The 22,090-nt window shown below is 41.0% G+C and overlaps 1 long non-coding RNA gene across 1 annotated transcript; it reads left to right on the top strand.

Moving 5' to 3' along the window:
• Positions 1-1,047: 1,047 nt before the first annotated feature.
• On the top strand, positions 1,048-19,286 carry LOC119871639. The gene is made up of 3 exons (XR_005358355.1): positions 1,048-1,582; positions 16,114-17,528; positions 18,808-19,286. It is a non-coding gene; the product is annotated as an uncharacterized LOC119871639 (long non-coding RNA).
• The last annotated feature ends 2,804 nt before the right edge of the window (positions 19,287-22,090 follow it).

A 22,090-nucleotide genomic window follows, 5' to 3' on the forward strand; every position in this document is an offset into this window, starting at 1 on the left:
CCAGCCCTTCTTCTCCAATCCCATCCGGCACAGCTGTCCTTTCATCTTCCATGTTCTAGCCACACTGCTCACAAGGCTAGTTTCTGCCTCAGGACTTTTGCTTTTGTGGGGATATCCTTCCTCCAGGCCACTCTTCCCTCAGAGGAAAGGTTTGAATCATTTTCTTTTCTTTTTTTAAAAGATTTTATTTATTTACTCATGAAAGACACACACACACACACACACACACAGAAAGAGAGAGAGAGAAAGAGAGAGAGAGAGAGAGAGAGGCAGAGACACAGGCAGAGGGAGAAACAGGCTCCTTGCAGGGAGCCAGATGCGGGACTCAATCCCAAGACCCCAGGATCACGACCTGAGCCAAAGGCAGACGCTCAACCACTAAACCACCCAAGTACCTGGGTTGAATCCTTTCAATGCAAATGTCACCTTCTTAGGGATCTCCCCCCAGCCCCAACACCCTATCTGAAGTAGCCCTCCCTACTCTCTTATTCATTCTATCCCATTATCCTACTTTAAACATTCTTCTTATTACTACCTGGCTTTATAGCATTTCATTGTTTGTGCTTTGCCATCTCCAGTAGACTGTAAGCTTTCTGAGGGCAGACCATAGCACATGTATACACTCAGGAGTATGTGCTAAATAATTTCCTATCAAGTTTTTCAGACTCTCTAATCATTCTGAAAAGAAAGATATTATCATGAACCCTGAATCAAGGACTCAGGACTCCACTCTTCCTGGAGGAGAGGGGGATGGTTGAATTTGGAAGAAAGAGAAGGATCAAGGGATTGAAGGACCTGGATCAACGGTGCCCAGGTAAAGCCACAGGTAAGGTTTGGGTGCCTTAGCTGGTGTTCATTCCTCTTCCAAACTGACGGCAAACACAGCCCACATCTCTGCCCCTGGCAGAACACAGATGGAACGACCTTCCTTTAAAAAAGTATTATCAAGGGCATGGAAGTAAAATACTCTGATGACTTCATCAAAGAAAACATGTGACTCTTGCATAGACCAAAATAAATTCCCAGACCGAAGGGGTGTGGCCGAGGGACAGTTCCCGGGCTGAAGAGAAAATGCAGGACCTTCCAAGACATTCTGTGAAAAATGCTCTTTGGATAAAACTGCAACTTAAAAATAACCTCCGTTGGGTGTGGAGAGGAGAACAACTGAAATATTGGGGCCAGAGACCCAGAGTGAAGGCCAAATTTGAGATAAGAAAATGCTAGATTCTTAAGATCTTTGGAAAGCACCCTCCCCCATTTATTTACAACAAAGTTTCTTAGAAACAAATATGAGGAAATGGACAAGTTGTGATTTTTAAGGTGTTAAACCCCTATGCTAATAAACAGATCATCTTCCAGTGTGATGAAGGAAGAAAAAATTGGAGAAAGACAGATCTATGCTCCAAGATAAACAAATATGACACCACTACTAGAGAACAAGATAAAGTCCAAGTGAGGTGGTTCTGGTCTTTGGAGAGCAATAGGCATAAGGAAGCCAAACAAGAAAAATTGAGAACTGTCATGAGGAATGGGCTCACCTGGGGAAGAATCCAACTCTGCCACTCTTCCTGTGTGATCTTGGGTGAGTCCCTTCACTTCTCTGACCCTCAGTTTCTTCATCTGTAAAATGGGAAAATGTCTATTTACCTCTGAAGGATAGTGTGGAGATTAGAGGAAATACTGCATAAGAATTGCCTCACAGTTGCCTAACCTGAATGTTAGAAAGCTTTAAAAAACTTTGGTATGTTATTTCTCTCCCTTCCCCTTGGAGGGTTGGGGAAATTGGAGAGCTTCAGAATTATGATGAATAAGATATAAAACAAGATGTTTGCTTTCCTATTTGGGGAGTATAATACTTATCTATTGCCATAATAATGATGTGGAACAAACCATTAGAAAACTCAGTGGCTTAAAGCAGTCAACATGCATTTAACTCACAAATCTGTAAGTTGGCAGGTTAGTTGGGACTTAGCTGGGCAGTTCTTCTGATTTAGGCTGTATATCTGGGGGATGACTGACTACTGGCGGGTCTAGAGTGGCCTCAGCTGCAGTGACTGGCCAGCTTGGCTTTCTTCCAGCAAGCTAGCCTGGGCATGCTCTCATGGTAAAGGTAAAGGAGCGAGCATGAGCACACCCAATTGTGCAAGTCCTTTTCAAGCCTCTGTTTGGTTCACATCTGCTGGCATACCATTGGCCAGAGCAAGTCACATGGTCAAATCCAGAGCCAGAATGAGAGGCCACTACAAAGTTGCGTGACAAAGGACATGGTTACAGGAGGGATAAAAAAACCATGAATGCAGTGAATCTACTTCAGGGAAGCTAGACACACATACATACATACATATATAAATTAATTTTATATAAATACAAAATAAACATACATATATAATTAACATGAGATGAAAGATGATAATTATAATCCCATAGCATTTCACTGGTTCTAAAGAACTTTCCCTCAAAATCTAGCTTAATCACCCCATGTGAACAGGGAGCAGACATCACTATCCGCATTTATAGATAAGGAAAATCACGCAGTAACGAGTGAAGCATGAACTTGAACTTCTGATGACAAGCTTCCCCTTCCTCCCATGACCTCTAGATCAAGAGCCACATGAGTGGAGCATGCACAAAAGGGCAGGGACTACCATGAACCCAGGCAGTCAAGGAGCGGTTGTAGAGACCAGACTCACTTGGGACATTGATAAATGCCTAATGATGAGTTCTCAATCTTTAAATGAACCAAATCCCATTGCGTCTGGACAATTTTATATAGAAATTACCAACTCTATAAATTGATAAAAGAAGTATTTAATCGGAATACATTTATTGCCAGTTTCAAATGTACAATATTCATTTGATTATTGAATCAAATAATTTTGGTAAGTCAATCTTTAAGAACCAAATCAATCTTTAAGAACAATGAGGCCATTGTCGGGAACTCTGGGGCTTGAAATCAGTGACTGATATCAAACGGGGGGCCAGTGCAGTCTTGGGGTCAAGTGTGTTCCTATAGTTTGTTTAGCCTGCCTAGTACCATGAACTTCTGTTATTCTTCTACCCAGTCGTTTCCTCCCACTTTCCATCTCCCAGTCCTGGTCTCATGGCTCTGGAAGAGTTGGTCCCACTCCCCGCTACAGAGGTAGGTCTGGGAGCCAGGGCCGGGGTGCCTGAGGACATAGAAGTTCTTCCTGCTTCCTGGGAGAATTCCAGCTCCTCTGGAGCTGCTGGGGGCTAGTGCACCACCACACAGACAACCCTCCCAGAGAAGACAACCCAGTGGAAAGCCTTGCCAAGAGAAGGAGGGCCTTGGAAGGTGATGCCACCACAGAAGTGTCTAGATCTAGCTAGAACTTAATCCAGCCCAACCCCTGGACTTTTCTGTTATGTGGTCCAGTAATATTTGTCTTTCAGACCAGTTTGACTTGGATTTCTGTTTCTTGCAACCAAAATATTTCTGACTAATATACCCTAGTAATAAGGAAATCTGATTCAAACAGATAAGTAGTTGCAAATAATAATAGTTTTGAAAGCAATTCATCTTGCAATGTCAGGAAATTCTTAAAAAACTAGAAGTTTTACTCCAAATCTATACACATTTACACATGAAAGCTTAACCTGACAGCACAACTTAATATATATGGTAGATTCTGATTTAGTAAACAGCACATTTATGGAGATGTTTGTTTATTATAGATCTTAAAGTTGTTATATGTATTTAAAAGTGAAATTTGAAGAATACTTTTTAGGAGTCCTGAGGTGTCCTTTAGATCTCTTCAGTTCCCAGAATATGGTTGATAAACTGTTGACGGAGCAGAAGAGAAAGGGATCCAAGAGAATATTCCAGGAATGTGGCATCTGTCTTTTAGCATCAGAACAAAATGAACAGTGTCACTAAGAAAATTAATTCATTGCCAAGCTCCACTTAGTTGTTCTGATTGAAGCCAGAGCATTCCCTAATCATCCGGTGCACTGGCTGTGGGGCAGTGGTGGTGGTGTGAGGGAGGTGGGGGGGGGGGGGGAAGAAGGGGGTGAAAGCACACTACTGACTATTGCCTCCGTCTTTCATTTCATGAGCTCTCATCTCCCATCCTAGGATGACACACTCTTTCATCCGCTAGGGGCTTTGTAGCAGCAAGAGCAAGAGATTAACCAGTATGGCTCTGACCCTAAACTTTGTGAATTATGGTGTTTATTGCACTCCAATCAACTACAGAGTGAAAAGGACGAAATCTCTAGGGACAGGAACAATCTCATAATCTGTGAGATTTCCCAAAGTGTCCAATAGTAATTGGGGTCAGGAAACCAGAAGAGAAAGCCTAGAGCTGGTCTAAGCTTCTTCTATATGATTAAATTCCACTGGAGGCAGGTGGTGCATCCACCTTGCTCTCACAAGGGAAAGCCAGAACTCACTCTTCTCTCTCCTCCCCCTTGGACATGCTCTCTCTGCACCTCTTTTGTGCACACACTCTGGCTCCCCTATTCTTCCTGCCTCATTCTCTTCTCTTCATATAGCCTTCCTGTTGCATGATGTTGTCCCAGCCTGGATCTGCCTGCTGCCCTTCTGACCCATGGATCCTTCCTTATTGCTTTTTCTTTACTGGAACTCAACTCCTCTGTGTCCCATGCCCTCCAGATCTTACTAGGTGCGAGACGCTAATTCAGAGTGCTTTCATATACAGTATGCCATCTGATCCGCACACTGACCCTGGGGCAGGTCAGGCAGCTATGATGGTTTTTCTCTCCATCTCAGAGATGAGGAAATTGAGATGTAGACTTAAGCCACAGAGCAAGGAAGTGACAGAGCTGACTCAAATTCCAAGTAGGTATTTCCCCTCAGTATAGATAAGAAGACACTAATTACAATCAGTTAGGATTTTTTCAGAATAGCTTTTCATAGTGTAGGAATGGTATACAGTTGGTAGTGAATAAATATTTCTTGATTGATTCAAAAGGTCAGCCCTGTCCTGACCAAATCAACTTATAAATTTGGTCACTTAACAAACTTTTATGGAGCATTTATAATATTTTAGTCATGGTGATAAGTGCTGGAGAATTCAAAACATGGTCCATCTTTACCAGCCTTAATCTGGTGGGGAGAATAGAATGGAGTGATTCCCTATAAGAAAGAGGAAGTAGCGGTGGAACTCCAGGAGAGAAGAAATGTACCCTATTCCTCCATGGCCAGGGAGGGCATTGGAGGCAAAGATGTAGGGAAAGAATTCATGGAAAGATAACTCATAAATTATGTTTGGAAGAATTTTCTGGAAGCAACAAGGAGAATCTCTGGCACAGGGCACAACTTGAGTAAAGGCATGAAGGTATGAAAGTACATGCAGACTCTAGGGATGCAAGTAGCTCAGAGTGGCTATGGGACCATGTGTATGGGAGTGAGAGTATGGTGAGGGGTAGGCAATGAGGTTCGAATAAGAGGGAAACTGAAGGCATGTTAATGAAACTTGACCTCCTGGGCAATGAGATCATTAAAGATTTGCTTATGGTTTGCTTTTTAGAAGTAGAAAGTGGGCATGATCCTATTTGTGTTAGAAAGAAAGAAAGAAAGAAAGAAAGAAAGAAAGAAAGAAAGAAAGAAAGAAGATGAAGAAAGAAAGAACAGAAAGAAGAAAGAGAAGAAAGGAAAAAAGAAAAAGAAGAAAGAAGAAAGAAGAAAAAGAAAGAAAGAAAGAAAGAAGGAAAAGAAAGGAAGGAGGAAGGAAGGAAGGAAGGAAGGAAGAAGGAGGGAGGCAAGGAAGAAAGGAAGAAAAAAATTGTTCAGGGGGCAATTTGACGATTGTATGAAATACATAGTAGGTGGAAAGGAGGCACATGTAGGGAGAGGGATTCAATATACCGCAAGTCATGTATGCAGTTTTTGTTTTTTTTTTCCTACTGACCAGACAGCAAAGTGAGTTTAGAAGTGGTTGGAAGGCATTGGTTGGAAGTAACTGTTGTTGGAAGTAACTGTGTGGTTAGATGTGCTGTTAGCATTAGACCAGGAGCTCAGACATACCATCCCTCATATACTTAAAGGTCTAGATTAAGTGGAAAACTCATGTACTGTTTAATTATTAACTGGTCTTGTGTCCAACACCCCTGTGTAGACTCTTGACAAATTGGGCTGGAACACTGAGCTAAGGCTCAACACCAAAGCTTTCTCGGTACACACACAATGACCTTACCCACTATTGGGACACAATTAGCATCCTCAAGTGGTGTCTATCAGATAATTCTTTCCTGGAGAAAGGTTGAAAGGGAGAGGTTAGGAGAGAAGGGCTAAGACCTACTCCTTCCCTTCCCACCCCCAACTGCTGTAACACCAGGGCTCTAAAATGATTTGACTTTATTTTTGCAAAATATAGCTGGAAGAGGTATTCATAAGAACAGCAACAAAACTTTATTGTAAAAGCTTATTTTTCTCTAAAAAAATAAATATACAGAAGTTTCTTTCTATTAATTGAAGTAGCAAAAAGAATGAGAAATTTTATCCTTGAGCCAAATATGATTTGGGAGGGTTCCTTAAGAATATGAGATGAAATATAAAAGCATGGCAACCCATGCTGTTGACTCAGGCCATGAGTTCACGGAAGATGCACACAAAGCTTACCACTTTGAATAGTGCCTAATTCAGTCAAGCAAAAATGGAACTTTTATGAAAGCATTTGCATGCCTGAAATGATGAAAATGGGAGTAGAGGATTCTGATCTTGTTCTGGCGACCTCTGGAAACCTCAAATTCAAAAGCGTGAAGGTCTAACCCCCAGGGACACTTTGTGCTATCTCAAGATAAGATTAATTAAAAGAGGCTGGGGATGTTTGGGGAATTCTCCCTGAACTGTCAGATCGCAAGATTTTTAAGTCTGCACTCCAACTCCCTCTCACTACAGGATTCTTTGATCTCTTCTCAGGTCTGTTCATCGCTAAATGGTTTTTTTTTTTTTTTAAGATTTTATGTTTATGTTTATTTAAGATAGAGGGTGCAAGTAGGGGGAGGAACAGAGAGGGAAAAACAGAGGGGAGGAAGGATCCCAAGTAGACTCTGCACATGTTGAGTGCAGAGCCTAAAATCCTCCCTTCTTCCCCAAATCCTGAGGCAATGACCTGAGCTGAAACCAAGAGTCAGATGCTCAACTGACTGAGCCACCTGGGTGCCCCATTGCTAAATGTTTTAAAATGATCTCTTATGTTGGAGTAAACTCTGTTGTAAAGGAAGGTAGACCAGTCTTTCCAGAACATATAGACTGTTGCCATTGCCAGATACAGAAAGTCAAATGGGTGGGTCATGAGGCAGGCCTTTGTGGGGTACATCTGGGTCTTCTGCGCCCAAGGGAGAAGCTGGGTCTGAATAGGATCCCATAATCACAGAAGGACTCAGAGTTTTAGGGGATTTTGGAAGATGAGAATGGTGATAGATCCATTTTTTGAATTTACTCCAATCTCCACATGCCAACAAATAGAGCATGATTCACATGGTATCAATGCCTGTGTGTGAAGAAGGAAGAAGCCATGGAGTAATCTGTAGGCCTAGGAACAGGGAAATCTTAGTGAAGGCAGCAGATACTTACTGAAAAACACAAATCAATCTGAGAGTGACAGCTGAAGTGGGGGGCATTCTGCCCCAGAAGTAGTGGGGCCTGTCAGGGGTCTGGAGACAGGGTGAAGGAGCTGCAGCAGTCTGGTTCCTATGCTAGGGACTCCCCAAACTGACCACCTAGGTGCTCCTTCCTGTACTGGGGAAAACTTTTGGGAACAGAATAAAGCTGAACAGACCATAGAGATGAAGGAAGAGAAGTTCAGGTAAAAGTTGGGGAGTGTGGTGAGGGGACAGTCAGAAAATCCTAGAAAGCAAACCAGAAAAATTGTAAGAGAAAGAAAGAACTGGGAGTGGGGTACCTCCTCCCCCATAATTCATATGTTGAAATCCTAACCCCCAATGTAATAATATGAGAAGATGAGGCTTTGAGAGATGATTAGGGCGTGAAGGTGGAGCCCTCATGAACAAGGTCGGTGCCCTTATGAAAGGAATCCCAGAGAACTCTCTCGCCCTCTTTCTACCATGTAAGGATACAAAAAGTCAGCAGTTTGCAACCTGGAAGAGAGTCCTCTCCAGAACCCAACCATGCTTGCACCCAAATCTCAGACTTCCAACCTCTAGAACTGTGAGAAATAAATTTCGTTATTTACAAGGCATCCAGTCTATGACGCTTTGTTCTAGCAGCCTGGACTGACTAAGACAGTTATTCCCCCAAAAGTCAAGATCATGGCTACTTTGGGTGGATGGCTGTGATTGAATCCAGCCCGTGGGTGGGCTTCTGAGATTTGTGTGGCTTTCTATAACTGTGCTTTATTTTATCATGAAAGAGTAATTATAGGAGAGAGGAATCAAGGGGACATTGGGTCCCAACTAATATTGCGTACTAATACTCACATCTTTTGAACATGTATCCTATGCAATTTCCGTGCTAAGCACTTCTCCACAGTGGTCATTTGCTGGGAGTCAAGAGTCAACTGGCTTGATTGGGCTGCTTTACTAGCTGTGTGACTTTGGGTAACCAATTCTTTTTGAGCCTCTGTATGCTCATCTATAAAACAGAGTAATACTAGTATATCTTTCCTAAGGCTGTTGGAGTAAGTGAGGTTTGTGTATAAAGCCCTTAACACAACGCCCAACTCATAGTCCATGCCCAATCAGTCGGAAGCATGGCCACATCCCTGTGAGGTGGCTGTGATTACTCTCATAGTTTAGGTGAAAACATTTAAGGTTCTGAGACGTTAGGTCGTGGAATTATTCAGTGGTGAAACTAGGCTTGCAACCTTTCAGTTCTGCTTTCCCAACCCATTAACTTCCTTCCAGTGAAAGGCGGTGACATGGCACGTGACAGTGACCCGGCCTGGCTCCACAGCTCTGTTTTGAAGGATAGCTGGGGTCTTGCTCTCTCCTTTGCCTCAACACACGATGTTGTAATTTCACTACCAAAAAGCGAATCCAGCAGCATCGTCCAAAGCTCGGCTCCCTGAAGCATTCTTGGAAAAGGGAGTAAGGGCAGGAAGGACGCGTGGCTGTGCCCGGGGCCCCTTCAGCAGAGGCATAAACAAGCCTCCACCCCCGGAGCGGGCCAGGGAGCCCAGCGAGGCAGCTGGTTGGATGCATTACCCACGTCGTGCTGAGAGAGAAAATAAGTAGCATTCCTCTGCTGAAGTTGAGGCGTAAACAAGGAGCAAGTACTTTTAAGGATAATTACCAAATATTAGAAATGTATTGTTCCTTCCCCACTCCCAAGACACTTCTAGGAGCTCCAGCTGTGCTAATAATGTTTTGTGCACCACTTCCAGGGCCAGAGGTATTGTTCCAAGACAAAGGTTCCTCATCTGTGTTTGTTCTTGTTTCCATCAACACTTGAAACCTAGTTCACCTACGTTTTCTTGGGGCTCCTTGTTTTGTTTGGAAGCTGAGAAGAATAAAAAAAAAAAAACAAACAAAAAAAAAAACAAAACTAGCATTTGGAGTTAAGATCTTAGATGGGTCTTAATTTCTCTGCTCCCCGACAATCAAAAAGCAAGTAATACTTACCTCATAATAGAACCGAGGTGAAGATGACTGAGGGAACATATGTGAAAAGCCTAGCATAGAGCTTGGCACACAGTAAGCAACATAAACGAAGGTGCCTCCCTCCCCACCTCCCAACATACCATGAACATGAGAGTCAAGATGGCAGATACATAGCCTGTAAGCTTCTTTCCTCCATGGTATCCACAGTAGACATTATTAATTAATCACAGTATTCTTTCCTGTTTGGATTTGTTTGCAGCCATACCAAACAAATCACCACAAATTTAGTACATTAAAACAACACAATTTTATTATCTCATAGTTCTGTGGGTTTGAAGTCCAACACCAGTCTCTTTGGGCTGAAATCGAGGTTTTGGCAGGGTTCCTTTCCTTTTTGGAAACTCAAGAGTAAAATCCAATTTCTTGCCTTCTCCAGCTTCTAGAGACCTCTCTCTCCAGTCCATGAACATACCCCCCTATGTTTCAGAACCAGCAACACAACACAGCACTGAATCCTTTTCATACAGCTCTTACTCTTTGACCATAACCAGAAAATGTTCTCCACTTTTCAGAGCTCATGTTCTGGGCCCACAGGATAATCCAGGATTATCTCCCCATCCCAAGATCCTTAACCTTAATCAATCTGCAAAGTCCCTTTTGTTGTGTGAGGTAAAACATTCTCATGTTCTGGGGATTATGATGTGGACATCTTTGAGGGCCATTATTCTACCTACCTTACTTCTTGGTGCAGTACTCAAGGCAGCCACTACCAGTGGATCACAGTTTGACCTGCGAGATCAAATCTATTTGGCCTGTGAAATAAAAGCTATCCCTACTTTGAAGACTCATCAGGAAAGGAGGAGAAAAAAAAAAAAAAAAAAAGCAAAGCTGGTCAGGGGATAATTGAAATCAAAAGAAAACATTTAACCGCATGCTAAACACTTTTTGTTTTTGTTTTTTTAAAAAATCTGTTTGCCAGGATTCTCTTATTGCCACAGCAGAAGTAGCAACAGAAATGTCTGGTCCTCCAGCAGCTATGGAAGGGAATATCCTTTTCAGGTTGTCTTTCTATCCATGGGCTCCCAGGGTTCCAAAACCCCCAGGGCCTCTCACCTGCAGTGCTCTCACATGGAGTCATGTGCAATCACACACCAGCCTAAACCCTTTAAAAAAACAAAACAAAACAACTTAATTGAGATATAATTGACCTATAATACTCTGTCCATGTTCAAAGTGTACAATGTGGCAGGCTTTGACATATGTATATGCCTCTGAAACTATTACCTCAATTCAGATTATGATCACATTTGTCCCCAACCAAAAGTCTACTTGTGCCTCTTCGTCATGCTCTTTTATTCCCTGTCCATTCCCAGATTACCACTGATCTGCTATTGTCACACTAGTTTTCATTTTCTTGAATTTCGTATAAATGGAATCATATGCTAAGTATACTTTTTTGTCTGGTTTCTTTCAGTGGAATGATTTTGAGATTTACAGCCATGTTTTATGTATCAGTAGTTCATAGATTTCATTGCTGAGTAACACTTCACTGTAAACCACAGTTTTGTTTATCTTTTTACCTGTCAAGGGGAATTTCAGTTTTTGGCTGTTACAAATAAAACCCCTATAAATATTTATGTACAAGTCATGTGTGGGCATATGCCTTTCTTTGTCTTGCATAAACACCTATGAGGGTAATGGCTAGGGCATGTGGCAGGCGTATGTTTAACTTTCTAAGAAACTGCCAAATTGTTTTCCAAAGTGGTTGTACCATTTTACATCCTTACCAACAGTGTATGAGAGCTTCTGTACCTCTGTGTTCTTGGCAATTGTTAGTATGGTTAGTCTTTTTAATTTTAGCTATTCTCACAGATGGGTAGTGGTATTTCATTGTTTTACTTGCATTTTGCATTAATGATAATAATGTTGAGTATCTTTGTAACTTGCTGGTTCGCCACGCAGGTTGCTTCTTCAGTGAAATTTAAGTTCAAATCTTTTATCCATTTTTTAAAAGTTGGATTATTTTATTATCAGATTTTAGAGTTCTTTAAATATTCTGAATACAATTTTCTTGTCAGATACATGATTTACAAATACTTTCCCTCATTATGTAAGCCATCTTTTCATTCTCTTAACAGTGTAATTCAAAGAGCACAAGTTCTTAATTTTGATGTAGTATGCTGTATCAATTGTGATTTTGATGTTATATCTAAGAAATCATAAAGATTTCCTCTGTTTTCTTCTATGAACTTTATAGTTTTCGGTTTCACATTTAGGTCTATGATATATTTTGAGTTGATTTTTGTATATCATGTGTGGTATAGATTAAAGTTCTATTCCTCTTCCCTTGCCCCGTATCGATGTTCAATTATTCTATCACTATTTGATGAAAAGACATCTTTTTCCACTGAACTACCTTTGTCCTGTTACTGAAAATCAATTGTCCATATATCTGTGGGTCTATTTCCGAAATCTTTATTCTGATCCATGTATCTATTTATCTATCGTGACACTAACTGACAGTTACTGCATCTTTATAGTAAGCCTTAAAATCAGGTAGTGTTAACTTTCCAACTTTTAAAATTGTTTTTAAAGCTATTTTGGCTGCCCAAGGTCCTTTGTATTTCCATATCAATTTTAAAATTAGCTTGTCAATTTCTATGGTAAACTCTGCTAAGATTTTGGTTGAAATTGTTTTGCAGCTATAGGCTAATTTGAGGAATATTTGACATTTTAACAATATTGAGTCTTCTGATCTATGATCCATTTACTTAGATCTTCCTTATTTTTTTTTAAGCAATGTTTTGTAGTTTTCAGGCTACCGATCTTACAAGCATTTTATTGGAAATAACCTCTAACTGTATTTGTTAATGCTATTTTAAATGACATTATTTTATAAATTTTAGTTTCTGATCATTCATTGCATATATATATATATATATATATAATCTTTATATTGATTTCGTATCTTGAAAACTTGATAAACTTATTTACAAGTTCCAGTAGTTTTTTGTTTTTGTTGATTTGATGGGGTTTTCTACATAGATGAATGCGTCATCTGTCAGTAAAGACAGGTTTAGTCCTTCGTTTCTAATATCCATACAATTTACTTCTTTTTCTTGACTTATTGCATTAGCTAGACCATCAGTACAGACTTGAACGGAAGTAGTGAGAATAGACATCTTTTTCTTCTTTCTGATCTTAAGGCGAAATCATTCAATCTTTCATTTCATTTTATCAATAAGCATGATGTAAGGTTTTTATAGATGCCTTTTATCAAGTTAAGGAAGTCCCCCCATTCTTAGTTTGCAGAGATATATTTTTTCTTTCAAAAATGGATATTGTATTTTGTCAAATGCTTTTCTACCTCTATTTTGAAGATTATATGTGTTTTTCTATTTCAGACTATTGGTATGGTGAATCACATCAATTTGTTAAATGTTCAAACTTTGGATTTCTGGGATAAAATCCCAAACAATGCCATTTACTTGGTCATGATATATTATCCTTCTTACATGTTTTTAGATTTGATTTACTTTTTAGTTGGCACTTTTTGCCGCATATTTATGAGGAATATTGGTCTGAAATTTTCTTATCTACATGCCTTAATGTTGTTATCTGTAATTGTGGGCTTAAAGAATGAATCCATAAGTATTCCGTCCTCTTCAATTTTCTCAAAGAGTTTGTGTATTTTTTTTCTTGAATGCTTGATAGATGTCCCCAAGGAAGCTATCCAGTCTTTTGAGTTTGTTTTCTTCTGAGAAAGTTGTTAACTACAAATTCAGGTTATTTCTTCTTGAATGAACTTTGGTAGATTACATCTTTCAAGGACTTTGTCCATTTAAGTTGTCTCCCTTAGAGGAATTTGTTATTTATTTTATAAACATAAAATTGTTCATAATATCTTCTTACTGCTTTAATATCTTTAGAATCTGTAGTATTGTCACTTTCCTCATTCTGAATATTTGGTAACATGTGTCTTCTCTTTTTTTCTCGTCAGTTTGGTTAGAGGTTTATAAATTTTATTGATTTCCAAAAATAAACTTTTGATTTTAATGAATTTCTCCATTGTTTTTCTATTTCCTGTTTCATTCTTTGTTCATTGATTTTGATTTATTATTTTCTTTCTTCTGCTTACTTGGCTTTAACTTACTTTTCTTTTCCTAGTTTCCTAAGGTGGGAGCTTAGGATTTGAGACCTACTTTTCTTTCTTTTCTTTTCTTTTCTTTTCTTTTCTTTTCTTTTCTTTTCTTTTCTTTTCTTCTTTTTTTAGCATAGGCATTTCAGTGCTATAAATTTCCCCATAAGCACTGCTTTAGCAGCATGCTGTAGATTCTGAAATGTGTTTTCATTTCCATTCACTTAAAAATACTTTCCTCTTTCCTTTTAGCTTCCAAATATTGGAGGATTTTATAAAGAGCTGTCTCTTACTAATCTCTAATTTCATCTTCTCTAGAAAATATATTTTGTATGACTTGAATTCTTTTAAATGTATTAAGACTTATTTAGGTCTCAGAATCTAGTCTATTTTGGTAAGTGATCCAAATAGTGTTAAGCACTTTAAATATCTTTTATATTTAAACTTTACAACAATGCTTACTATTATCCCCATTTTAATGAAGAGGAAATAAGTGATACTGTATGCCCATTTTAAGGAGAAAGGGATGAGGATCAATCAATATGAGTAACTATTGAATGCCAGACAGCTATTAAGTAGCAGAACTAGGGTGCAATTCCAGGTCTGATGGCAGAGCCAAGCTATTAACCACCCTTCCACAATTCCTCCACAGCCATTTCTCATCCCGATAAGCAGGAGGTGGCGGGTGGGGGGGGGACCACTTCTGCTCAAGAGAGTATGTTCAGAGGTTAATTCCCTCTCTCTGTAAGTGCTGGGATCTATCTCCTAAATTGCTCTTTCCTAGCATAAACACAATTGCTTCAGTTGTTGCAGACATAAAGGTGAATTCTGTGTGAAGGTAAGAGATGCCTTAACCCTCAATTGCTAATTTGAATCAGAACCTTGCTTCTGAGCCCTGCTGTCGTCTGATGCTCAATTACTAGGTTAATCTGATCACACCCAAGAACAAAGACTGACACAAGGTGCTTTTTGCCTCTTCCCTGCAGGTAGCAGGGCATGGCTAATTGCCCCTCAGAGCCCAATAATACTTAGGGAAACTCTGGACTAACAGACTCTGTTTGTATGTTCCTTGAATTTGCATAATAGCTTTCAAGTCAATGTGCATTGAAATGACTCTTTCCTTACTCTTTTCTTGAATTTAACTGTCAGGTATTAAAAGTATGATCTTATTGCTAGTAAACATGGTTACAGTCCTTGTTCACTGGGACTGATGCCAATCTGGGAGCCTATTAGTCCAATTCAACAAAAGAATTTTTGATCATCTGCAGATCCGATTATCCAAGTGATCCAGCCTCTTTCATACTCCTATTACCACAGTAATTTGACTTGGCTGTTAATGATCTTTCTGGCTGCAACCCGCACAATGGGTTCATTTGAATAGATGTCTTTCAGGGGCATGTTCCACTTATATACAAAGTCAATTTAACTTCTACAGCTATTTGCAGGCACCCAAATTGTTCATAATTGACTGCTTCCTAATGCCACTTAGCCTAAAATCTGAAAGGAAAGGAGTGTGCTGCCTAAGTGAGCTGCTCATTTCACACACCATTTCTGTACCACTTGAAATGCTAAATGGCCAGTACCAAAGAAAGGAAGAGAACTCCTGGGGATCTTCTTTGAGCCCCTAAACCTCTAAACTTTCACTGAGGTAGACTGGCTTTTACATGCTAATTATTAGCCTGCAGATTGCTAAAAAGTTAAAACTCTTTGGTAAGACTATGTAGTCCCCAGAAGTTACTCTGTGGTATGTAGCATCTGATTTAAATTTCTCCTGAGGAATGATGGAAAGGATGTGGGATAGGGGAGTTCTGTAGTAAAACCAAAGTACAAAGAAGCCATTATTCTAGTTGATAGATAATTGCTTAGGTCTTTGCTTTCTCCTAAATAGACACGATGAGGTTGAAATAACCTTTCCTTTAAGATTCTGCAAATTTTTGACAAGCCACTAGATAGCAATGGCAAATCAGTTTTGTCTTATGTCAGTGGATTGGTTTGCATTAAATTCTTGGGGTTCTGTCTTTGAGAATGATTCTGAGGCCATATTCTTGATCAATGGGGAAGAGTAAGGTGGACAATTAGTGATGTCTCCCATGAACACAGTAATAAGGAATAACAGCACACCCAGAGTGCTAGGCTTTACACCAGCCACTTGGAACATAGGAGTGAACAAGACAGATGCAGCTGATGAACTCAGAAAACTCTCAGGGTGGGAATGATTACTAAGGTCACTTTTTATTTTGTTATTCTAAATTTTTATGGTCCTTGTTCTGCCTACCAGTCTAACTATTAATGAATTATTGTAAAATAACCACAATGTCTCCATTAAGACCATTCAGTATAGTTACCTAGCAGGAAAACCCAATAAGAGGAAAGGTGTTTATTATATCAACTAGGATTTATCTTATAGTTGTTGTGTTCTTTTTATCTTTAAGAGCACACTGGCCAAGAAGACCTTCATCTTGAAGAAGGTGCTCCTTACCAAACCAGTACATTTCTCCATGGTGCTAGGTGGCTGCAATCCTGACCAGAGTCAACTCTTGTTTATGGAGAATGGAAATCAGTCGACAGAAGAAGATTATCTATGGAGATGGAATGGTGGATTACTGTCTTTCCTGAGGCCACATGAGACAGCAATTCCTGAGAGAGCAATTGGACCAGGATAAAGTACATTCACTTTATTGTTAACTGACCAACAGCTGTTTCCAGATGTTCCCAGCGCTGGTTATGTAGTTCATGCTCACTCACATGCAAAGGCCCTCTCCATGTAGATCACTGGATGTCAACAACAGTCTGGTAGGGACAGGCTCTGTGAGTCTTGTAACTGCAACTTTGCAATGCTGGCACCAGAGTCAGAGTCTAGAGCTCACTGCAAAAGGCACCCCCTCTGTGCACAGATGATGCAATGGATCAGTGTCTTTCTCACCATGGTGACAGCAGTTGACATGGAAACAGTTGTTCCCGCTTATACACATAATCATTGTCCCTCACTCAGGCTTGCCAAATGTCAAAAATATTTGCCTGCCCAGCATCCATTTCTCCCATCTCTAGGAAATGCAGTAAGATTATCTTTTGGGAAATCATCTTTATTGAACACCCAAAGCAGTTGTTTTGGATATTACCTGTCCAAGCTCAGTATATAACCAATACCTGGTCAAAAACTAAATCACAGGAATGTGTAACCCATTCTGAGTCCATGAGTGTCAGCTCCAGATTCTGCTAAAATGATTGGGAAAGTGGTAGGGTTTTGCCTGCTATTATCAAGCTGATGGACTATAAGCCTGAAGCTGCTGGCAGCTGTTTGTACCACCAGCTGTGTAGAACATGCTTGAAAATAAAGAAAATTTAGAGAAAAAACAGAGTTAAGGAACTAAGAGAGACAATTTGAGCACCTGTGTCCAGCCTGACCTGAACTTAAATACACCTTTTGACTTTTCAGTTATACAAACCAATTTTTGCCTTTTCTTGCTTAAGGAAGTTCTCATTTAGGTTTCTATCACTTGCCGCCCCCAAAGTCCTGATGAATAGATAGGTTTTCTCCCTTTGTGGAGATTTTCATAGGAATGGAGTAGAACTAGAGATCTAATTGAAACTCTGAAAGCTTCAGCATTTGAACAATCTGTATCTTTCTATAAGCAAAGCTTATATATCAGTTCATTGGCACATGACTAGTTAGCAATTGCAACCTGCCAAGCATTGTGTTGGATACACAGTGAGGAAGGAAGTGAGGGAGGAAGATGCCAGCCAGGATCTCTGTCCTCCCGGAGTTTACAATCTAGCCAGGAAAGCAGAAGTAATACAAGTTAAAACTTAGAGCAGAAGTTCTCACCTTCAGGACGACAGTGCACTGGTGAGTCATCATATATTACGAAGTACGCTGCAAAGAATCTGTGACTCATGAAGCTAAAGTACCAATGTTGGCAGATGATTTAAAAAATAAACATGAATTAGAGTAGATTCAAGGTTATCACAATAATAATGTCATATTCATTCATTTGGTTCTCCAGAATTATTTCCTGAGTGGGGAGAAATGATTGACATAATAGCACACACCCACGTACCTGTGTCTACAGTAGTGTACTGTTCTCAAGGATGCTCTCCACCATATGTCCCCAAACAATGGCAATAATATCAATGTGCAGGAGGAGAAAGAGTAGCAGCAACCAGAGAATTGCCAACATTGTTTGTGTACTGTTCAGGTACCAGGTACTGTGCGGAGAGCATGTTTCATTTACTATACATGAGAAACCTCTGAGTAATTATCCTCCCTGTCTGGCAGATTAAAGACCAACTTAGTGTTAAACAGTGTGACTCAGGCTCAACTAGTGTTCAGAGGAAGGAGAGATCAGCATAGGCTGGATTTATTGGAAAAGGTCCCAAGGAGGGTGTAAGCCTTAAACAGGACCATGAATGACAAGCAGAATCTGCACAAGCAGGGAAGAAGAGAGGCATGCAGACTCTGAGATTAGTGAGACAAATGCAGTACATTGGTGCCATTCTCACCCTCTGGGCACCTTTACAGCTAGGACCAAGGCATTGTGGGACAAGTGGGACAGCCTAGCACCTGCTTGGCTGTTGCGTGCCTTCCTTGCCTTCTCCAAACCTTTGTCCATGCTGCTCATTCTACCCTTGCCTCCTTCAGTTAAGTAGCTCCTGAGAGACCCTGGACACTTAGATCCTTCTCTACCATCTCTTGAGAAGTGGAGCTGCCCCCTGGGGATAACTGAAACAAACTACTTTTTCCTTGGCTGCTGACAAACTTCAGTGTCCCTTCAGGCTGCCAGTTCTCTGGACTCCCCACTGCAGTGCTTCCCCTGGGCTCAACCCCAGCTGTAGACTTGTCCCCACTTTTCATCTCATCATGCCCCAAACTCTAGAGCAGCCCCTCCCGTGCGCCCAAATGTAGCTGCCCTGTACCCCCTCTTTCTTTCACTCAGCCAGGTAGCCTGTTTGATAGCCATGAGCTAGCATCCTAAAAAAAACCCAATGAACCAACCAACTAACCATCCAACCAAACCCAAATCTGCTCCCTTCCCTTGCTAAACCTTTATGATTAATAGTAAGCATCTAGTGCCTGCTTGGTATGTGCCTGGCACCATCCTAAACAGTTGTATGCATTTCTTTATCAGATCTTCCCCAGGAGACAGCGAAATGGGGCTGGTGCCACCTACACTTTATAGACCAGGAAGTTGTGGCTAAGTAACCTACTGATTTGCCAAGTGAAGTCAGCAGCGTGATGACACACAGACTGGTGCTCTTCAGCATTGCTCTCCTATATCAGTGGTGGCCTCTGGGATCAAACCCCACAGCCTTGGGCTCCCCATCCAGGACCTCAACCATCTAGACTTGGGTCAGTTCTCTAGTCTTTTTTTTTTTTTTTTTTAATTTTTTTTAGTTCTCTAGTCTTGACTTCCCTCACAACACATTCTGACCACCAGACCAGACAATGGGCAGTGGCCGGGTCTACTCTGCCTTCCCCCACTACCAAGCTGTGGCTTAGGCTGGGTCCTTTACCTGAAATGCCAGCCCTCACCACCTCCACTCGTCAATCCACCCTTTAAAAACTGCCTGTTCCTCAAGGTTTATCAATATACCACGTCACCTCATTGCCATCAGAATTAATTTCTGTCTTTCCCAGGTACGTCTGTCATCTCTTTCACAATACGTCTCTCTTGGTTTGCTGTTATTTGGGTGTAGTTATTTTATCATGAATCCCTGACAGGCAGGAAGGAGGTTTTGTTCTTAGTGTGTTCCACACAGGCATTTAGATCAGTGCCCTGCATGTGGGAGCTGCTCGAGAAACGTCAGCACAGTTAAGCTGAATGGCCGCCAGCTCTACCTTCTCCAAATACCTTTCCACTGTGGCCCACTCAGATTGCTTGGAATGTGCACCAGTAGAGTCATTCCTTTGATATAAAACTTTGATTCCAGAAGATCTCTGCTGAAATGTGAGGGGTAATGGATTAACTTACTTATTAATACTTCGGGTTATTAGTGACTCAACCACTAGAGTTAAATCATGAAGTGGTCTAGAAAGAATGGACATATTTTCCAAGGTAACTGATGCCTCATTTCTCAGTGTGGACACACTTGAGGATATGTTCAAACCTACCTCTTTTACCAGTGAAATGATTTCCCAGTGGTTATGGGCTTCTAGACCATTTCCTGTGATTATTCAATAGCTCTGTACAAAGAGACAGCATGATCTTTCTTGTTCTTGAGGTGATGTGGGTGCAACAGGGAGCACAACACTGCCCCAGTTTTGATCACGAAGCTTGCTGTATCCCATTCAAAGGCCTTTGTGCAGAAACTCCGACAATGGAGGAATGGGCAACAGGAACTCTAGTGAGCTGAATATTGTCTCCCAAATTGATGTCCACTTAGAACCTCAGAACATGACCTTATCTGGAAACAGGTTCTTTGTGGATATAATTAAGTTAAGATGAGGTCACATTGCATTAGAGTGGCCTCAAATCCAGTGACTGGTGTCCTTAAGAGAAGAGGACACATAGAACCACAGAGTAGAACATGTGGAGCTAGGGGCAGAAATTGGAAGGGACACAGCTATAAGCCAAGGAATGCCAAGGTGGCCCACAACTACCAGAAGCCAGGGGAGAATCATGGGATAGATTCTCTCTCAGAGACTCCAGGAGGAACCAAACCCTACCAATACCTTGATTTGAGGTGTCTAGCCTCCTGAACTGTGAAAGAGTAGATGCCTGCTGGTTTAAGCCGTCAAATTTTATGGCAGCCAGTACAGGAATCAACATACACAGATGGCCTAACCTGTACCAGGTACTTTACTTCTGCTATGACACAACCCTCAAGAAAGAAATTATGACCCCCTTGTTATAGATGGGAAAGACTGAGACACAGAGGCTAAGAACTTGTCCATCACAAACCTGGAAAAGTGGAAAAGCTGGGTCTTGAGTCTTTGAAGCAGTATTAGGCTATAGGTGATTTTCTTCCATCCTTGACACTCTCTCAATTTTCTTTCCCTGGGGGCTGTCTAGGTACCAGGAACTGTGGCAAAAAGTCTGTATGCTGGCTCCTAGGGCAGTAATCTTGGTTCCCAGATGTCTCCCAAATGCACATGGTACCTCCTGGTACATAATAGTTGCTCAATAAATATTGCCAAATAAATTAATCCTCCCCCAAATTTCATGAGATAGACATGATCATTATACTCATTTTACAGAAGAGGAAAATGAGGCACAGACAAAGTCAGTAACATGCCCAGAGTCCTGACTGCTGGTATCAGATCACAGGATATGATCTGTTCTCTCACACACATGCCAAGTGACACTGACACTTGTGAACCCAGTTCCTTAGAATTACTTGCTCTTCATCATCTTCTCCGTATCACCATATCCACTAACATTTATTGAGCATTGCTCAGTGTTAGTGCTGGGCAAGGTGTTTTGCAAACAGTCTTACCTTTAACTCTTATTGTACACCTATGGGCCAGTTGCTACTAGTATCTGCTTTAACATCCTGGGAACTGAAGCTCAGTGAAATAAAGTAATGATTCCAGTGTCACAGAGCTGGTAAGCACCAGGATCAGGGTTCAAGTTCAAGTCTCTCGTATTCCAAACCTTGTGCTTATAGCCACTAAGTGGGTTGTCTCTCTTAGCAGAAGCTACACCAAAAGAATAGAAGTTACCCTGCCCTCCCTGCCTTTTTTTTTCCCCAGGCTCCCTCCTCCAGATCCACAGATAGGACTTCTATCTCTGCCTAACCCTGGGTTGTCTGTGTTAACTCAGCTTATCTTGGGTTGGTTCTCTTTGCCCTCTGCTAGAAAGTATAAAGTTCTTCTCAGGACTCCTCTCTACTTTTCTTCATCCAAAGCCGGGGTTGGTTCATTCACTTGTCTGTCAAACAGAGACGGGCTTAAAGATAGAAGAGGACCATGCATATACCAGGGATGTAGCAGTGAAAAGATAAATGCTGTTTCTCCTCCCAGGAGACTTCATCTAATGTTTTCACCCTGCTAGTTCCCAAAAGTCCTATCTTATTTATTTCCCTAGGCAACTGCCAGCTTCACACCATAGTGAACATTTTTTATGCAATCCCAAGATGCATTTCTATCCTGAGCTAAGGATACTTAAAGATTCAATAATGATACTGCACTTTAACAGGGATTCCGTTGTCCAAAATAATGATCAATGGGAGAGTTTCTGGCATCAGAAAAGAGAGGGCTTCCCACCCCAGGACTTGCACCATAGAGATGGGTGTCCATCATGCTTGTGAGAAAGCCTGGTTTTGCCTAGAGAGGCCCCTACGTTCTCCTTGGTCTGAGTATCTAAGAAGATCCTTTAAATATGACAGTGGGAACAATAAGGAAACCCAGAGAACATCTTGACCATCCTTCCCTGTTCACTAGGGAGAAAATGGGACTCTCCAAAGGAAGTC

Source organism: Canis lupus, chromosome 4, assembly GCF_011100685.1.
Source record: "Canis lupus familiaris isolate Mischka breed German Shepherd chromosome 4, alternate assembly UU_Cfam_GSD_1.0, whole genome shotgun sequence".
NCBI lineage: Eukaryota > Metazoa > Chordata > Mammalia > Carnivora > Canidae > Canis > Canis lupus.